Below are 6,000 nucleotides of genomic sequence, written 5' to 3'. Positions count from 1 at the left end.
GTGGAATTTAAGAAACACAAGACATGAACATAGGGGAAGGGAAGGAAAATTAAAATAAGATAAAAACAGAGAGGAAGGCAAGCCATGAGAGACTCATAACTACAGAGAACAAACTGAGGGTTGCTGGAGAGGAGGTGGATGGGGGCTAAAATGGGTGATGGGCATTAAGAAGGGCACTTGTTGGGATGAGTACTGGGTGTTATATATAAGTGATGAATCACTAAATTCTGCTCCTGAAACCAGTACTACACTATATGTTAACTAACTTGAACTTAAATAAAACCTTGGAAGAAAAAAAAAAATAAGCAAAATATTCTGTCTTCTCCCTCACATAGTTCATTCTTGCTATTCCTTTGTCTTGGCTGTGTCATGCGTGGGGGGGGGGGGTGGTCTCTGAAGACACCATGTACAGAGGTTGCCAGTGACAGTTCATTAGTGCATCATACAGCTCCTTCCTCTGCTCCATGAACTCCTTGTTGGCCTTAGTCACATCCAGCTATGGCGAGGGATCATTCAGTGCACTATCTCCAACTTCTTCATAGGTCTGTGTGGTGCTCTGGGTGTAGCCATATTGGGAGTAACTATAGCTGTTGCTGCCTGTGTTCTCTGGTCATAGCTCCACTAGGCATGGTAATTCTGGTACTGCTAGTAACACTGGCTGTAGCTATGAAGACACATCTGATTATATTCCACTGGCTTCATATGGCTCACTTTAGCCATTGCCATGCTCAAAAGCACTGGTTTAGACCCCAGTCTCACTGCTCCCTGGCATTCTATCAGGGTTTGCTTCTGTTCCAGTTCATCTGTGAATTCCATAAAACCAAAACCCTTAGTCACACCTGCCTGCCTGGTCCAAAACCACCTTGCCTCCTCAACAGGAGGGGCAGATGTTGACAGTCAACCATATATATACAACTTGCCAAAATCAACATCTGGAGTCAGCCCTCCCCCCTCAAAAAAGGGAGTACTCAGGGCTATTATCTGGTTATTTCCCATAAGTGGCATAGTTTAGTTTAAAACGTTTTGCAAGTGTGGCTCCTGGAGAAGTATCCCATTAAGTTTATGCAAACCCTTCTTAGCTGTGGCCAAATCTGTGCTTTCTACAGAGAAGTAACCAGCTGGGATACCAGTGAGGGCCATCTACTTTGTTCTTATTTTTCAAGATTGTTTTGGCTATATGCGGTCCCATGCAATTTCATATGAATTTTAGAATCAGTGTGTCAATTTCTACAAAGAAGTCATCTGTGCTGACACTTCAGAGCCTGGAGCCTGCTTCAGATTCTGTGTCTCCCTCTCTGCCCTTCTCTCTCTCTCTCTCTCTCAAAAATAAATAAACATTCAAAAATATATTTTTTTAATTATGGTGTAATTAACATTTAACATTATATTAGTTTCAGGTGTAAAATATAATGATTGGATATTTGTATATATTGCAAAATGATCATCACACTAAGTCTAGTTAACTTCTGTCACCATACACAGTTACTATATATATATATATATATATATATAATTTACATAAATATGATATATTTTACTTACATAAATATATATATTTTACTTACATAAATATATATATTTTAAGGACTTTTAAGGTCTCTTCAGCAACTTTTAAATATACAATACAGCATTTCATATTAGTTACCATGCTGCACATTGTATCTTATTTATTTTATAACTGGAGGTTTATAACTTTTGACACCCTTTGCCTATTTCTACCACCCTCCACTCCCTGCCTCTGGCAAACCACCGATCCATTCTCTGTATCTGAGCTTGGTTTGTTGTTATTGTTGTTGTTTAATTTCACATATAAATGAGATCATAGGTATTTTTTTTCTCTGTGTGACTTATTTCATTTAGCATAGTGTCCTCAATTCCATCCGTGTTGTCACTAATGGCAAGATTTCATTCTTTTTTGCGGCTAAATAGTATTCCATTGTGTGTATATGTGTGTGTGTGTGTGTGTGTGTGTGTGTGTGTGTGTGTGTGTGTCTGTGTAACACATTTTCTTTGTCCATTCATCCACTGAAGGACACTTATGTTGTTTTTATATCTTAGCTATTTAAAAAATCGCTTCAAAGAACATGGGAGTACAGATACCTTTTTAAATTAGTTTATTCATTTTCTTTGGATAAATATCCAGAAGAAGAATTGTTAAATTGTATGGAATTTATATTTTTTATTATTTGAAGAACCTCCATACTGTTTTCCTTGCTGGAGAGTTACATTCCCACCACAGGACTCAAGGGTTCCCTTTTCTCCACATCTTCATCGACATTTGTTATTTCTTGTTTTTGGATTCTGGTCATTGTAACAGGTGTGAGTGAGGTGGTATCTCATTGTGGTTTTGATTTGCATTTCCCTGATGATGAGTGATGTTGAGCATCTTTTCATGTGTCTTTTCATGTGGCATGTCTTCTTTGGAAAAATGTCTATTTCAGATCCTCTGCCCAATTTTTTAAAAAAGTTTATTTAAAAAATAAGCTTAGCTATTTAGAGAGAGAGAGAAAGGGAGCATGAACAGAGAGGGGCAGAGAGAGAGAGGGGCAGAGAGAGAGGGGGAGAGAGAATCCCAAATAGGTTCCATGCTCTCAGCACGGAGCCAGACTTGGGGCTCAAGCTCATGAATTATGAGGTCATGACCTTAGTCAAAACGAAAAGTCGAATGGTTAACTGACTGAACCAATCAGATGCCCACCAAAGTCCTTTGCCCAGTTTTTAATCAGATTGTCCAGTTGTGTGAGTTCTTTATATATTTTGGATATTAACCTCTTGTCAGATATATTATTTACAAATATGTTCTCCCATTCCATGGATTGGCTTTTCATTTTTTTTGAAAAAAATTTTTTTTAATGTTTATTTATTTTTGAGAGAAGGAGACAGAGCACAAGCAGGGGAGGGGCAGAGAGAGAGACAGAGAGGGAGACAGAGAATCTGAAGCAGGCTCCAAGCTCCAGGTTCTGAGCTGTCAACCTAGAGCCCCATGCGGGGCTGGAACCCACAAACCAAACAGTGACATCGTGACCTGAGCTGAAGTCGGACACTTAACTGACTGAGCCACCCAGATGCCCTGGCTTGCCTTTTCATTTTGCTGATGGTTTCCTTTGTTTTGCTGATGCTCTTTAATTTGATGTAGTTGCACTTCTTTGTTTTTGCTTTTGTCGCCTTTGCTTTTAGAGTCTGATCTAAGAACTCACTGTCTTTAAGAGTCTATTATGGGAAATTAATAATCAGGCAAATGTACAAAAGTAAAAAATTCTAGAGAAAAATAAATAAAAATAAAAACTCACTGTCCAGGTGGATGTCAAGGAGTTTATTGCTTATGTTTTCTTCTAAAAGTTTATAGCTTAAATCTTCCACTCATGTTTTTAATCCATTTTTTTTTAATTTTAGATTTTATTTTTAAGGAATCTCTACACCCAATGTGGGGCTTGAACTCACAGCCCCGAGGTCAGGAGTTGTATGCTTCGCCTACTGAGCCAGCCAGCTGCTCCTCAGGCCTTTAATCCATTTTGAGTTATTTTTTGTATTTGGTGTAAAATAGTAGTTGTTTCATTCCTTTTGCATGTGGCTGTTCAGTTCTCCCAGCACCGTTTATTGAAGAGACTGTCATTTCCCCATTGTATATTCTTGCCTCTTTGTCATAAATAGTTTTTGCATGGGTTTATTCCTGGGCTCTCTATTCTACTTGCCGATTTTAAAATTGGTTTATTTGTTTTCTTGCGATTGAGTTGCTTAAATTCCTTATAAGATGTATGGTTTGTAAATATTTGCTCCCATTCCATAGGTTGTCTCTGTTGGTTGTTTCCTTTGTTGTGCAGAAGCTTTTACGAATGATGTAGTCTCACTCTTTTCTGCTCCTAATGATGGTGCTGAGCAGAAGCTTTTTATCTTGATGAGGTCCCAATAGTTCATTTTTGCTTTTGTTTCCCTTGCCTCCGGAGACATGTCAAGTAAGAAGTTGTTGTGGCCAAGGTCAAAGAGGTTGTTGCCTGTGTTCTCCTCTAGGATGTTGATGGTTTCTTGTCTTATATTTAGGTCTTTCATCCATTTTGGGTTTATTTTTATGTATGGAATAAGAAAGGGTCCAGATTCATTCTTCTGCATGTCACTGTCCAGTTTTCCCAACACCATTTGCTAAAGAGTCTGTCTTTTTTCCATTGGATATTCTTTCCTTCTTTGTCAAAGATCAGGTTGACCATATACATGTGGGTTCATTTCTGGGTTCATTATTCTGTTCCATTGACCTATGTTTCTGTTTTTGTGCCAGTACCATATTGTCTTGATGATTATAACTTTTAATAAAGCTTGAAGTTTGAATTGTGATGCCTCCAGCTTTGGTTTTCCTTTTCAGGATTGCTTTGGCTATTCAGGGTCTTTTCTGGTTCCATACAGATTTTAGGATTGTTTGTTCTAGCTCTGTGAAGAATACTGGTGTTATTTTGATAGGAGTTGCATTGGATATGTAGATTGCTTTGGGTGGTATCAACATTTTAACAATATTTGTTCTTTCAATCCATGAACATGGATTGTTTTTTCCATTTTTTTTGTGTCGTTTTCAATTTTTGTCATAAGGTTCCTATGGTTTTCAGCATATAGATTTTTCACCTCTTTGTTTAGGTTTATTCCGAGGTATTTCATGGTTTTTGGTGCAATTGTAAATGGGATCGATTCCTTGATTTCTCTTTCTGCTGCTTCATTATTGGTGTATAGAAATGTGACCGATTTCTGTACATTGATTTATATCCTGCTATTTCACTGAAATCATGGATCAATTCTACAATTTTTTGATGGAGTCTTTTGGGTTTTCCACATAGAGTAGCATGTCATCTGCTAACAGTGAAAGTTTGACCTCCTCCTTGCCAATTTGGATGCCTTTTATTTATGTTGTCTTATTTTTTCTATTTCTGTGAAAAATGCCACTAGAATTTTGATAGGTATTGCATTGAATTATAGATGGCTATAGGGAGTTGGACATTTTAACAATATTATTTTTTCAATTCATGAACAAGGGATTTCTATTCATTAATTCTGTGTCTTAATTTATCAGTGTTTTACAGTTTTCAGTGTACAGGTCTTTCACCTCCTTGGTTAAATTTATTCCTAAGGTTTTTTTGTTTGCTTTTGTTTTTGATGCTATTGTAAAGGGAATTGTTTTCTTAATTTTTTTTTTGAATCGTGCATTATTAGTGTATAGAAATGCAACTGATTTTTGTATGTTAATTTAGTATCCTACAACCTTACTAAATTTGTTAATAGTCCTAATAGGTTTGATGGAGTCTTAAGGATTTTCTATATATAAGATCACGTCATCTGCAATTTTACTTCTTACTCTATGGCTTCGATGCTTTTTATTTCTTTTTCTTCTCTATTTGCTTTGGCTAGAACTTCTAGTACTATATTTATTAAAAGTGGTAACAGTGGGAATCTTTGTTTTTTCCTGATCTTGGAGGAAAAGCTTTCAGTTTTCCCTCTTTTTAAAAAAGATTTTTTTAAGTTTATTTATTTTTGAGAGAGAGAGAGAGAGCGCGAGAGCACGAGCTGGGGAGGGGCAGAGAGAGATAGAGACACAGAATCTGAAGCAGGCTCCAGGCTCCGAGCTGTCAGCACAGAGCCTAAAGCAGAGCTTGAAACCCACAAACTGTGAGGTCATGACCTGAGCCGAAGTCGGATGCTCCACTGACTGAGCCACCCCGGTTCTCCTCAGTTTTCACTATTGAGCATGATGTTAGCTGTGGTCTTGTCATATCTGCCTTCATGTTGAGGTACATTTCTTCAACCTGATTTGTTGAGAATGTTTTTTATCATGAAAGGGTGTTAAGTTTTGTCAAATGCTTTTTCTGAAACTATTGAGAACTTTTAAACTATTAAACTTTTATCCTTCATTTTGTTACTGTGGTGTATCACAACTGATTTCTGGATGTTGATGGATGTTGATGGAGGCAAGCGTGGTGCCTGAATCGAGGAGGAAGTCCTGGACACAGAGTCCACTTGAGCCTG

The 6,000-nt window shown here is 37.5% G+C and overlaps 1 pseudogene; it reads right to left on the bottom strand.

Moving 5' to 3' along the window:
* Positions 1 to 367: 367 nt before the first annotated feature.
* Positions 368 to 1,140, bottom strand: LOC109269638 (tRNA selenocysteine 1-associated protein 1-like; annotated as a pseudogene).
* Between the last annotated feature and the right edge of the window lie 4,860 nt (positions 1,141 to 6,000).

The sequence above is a fragment of the Panthera pardus genome, unplaced genomic scaffold, assembly GCF_024362965.1.
Source record: "Panthera pardus isolate Hobbes unplaced genomic scaffold, ASM2436296v1 HiC_scaffold_10, whole genome shotgun sequence".
Taxonomy (NCBI): Eukaryota; Metazoa; Chordata; class Mammalia; order Carnivora; family Felidae; genus Panthera; species Panthera pardus.
Note: the sequence above shows the minus strand (reverse complement) of the source record. Positions and strands in the feature narration are given on the sequence as shown.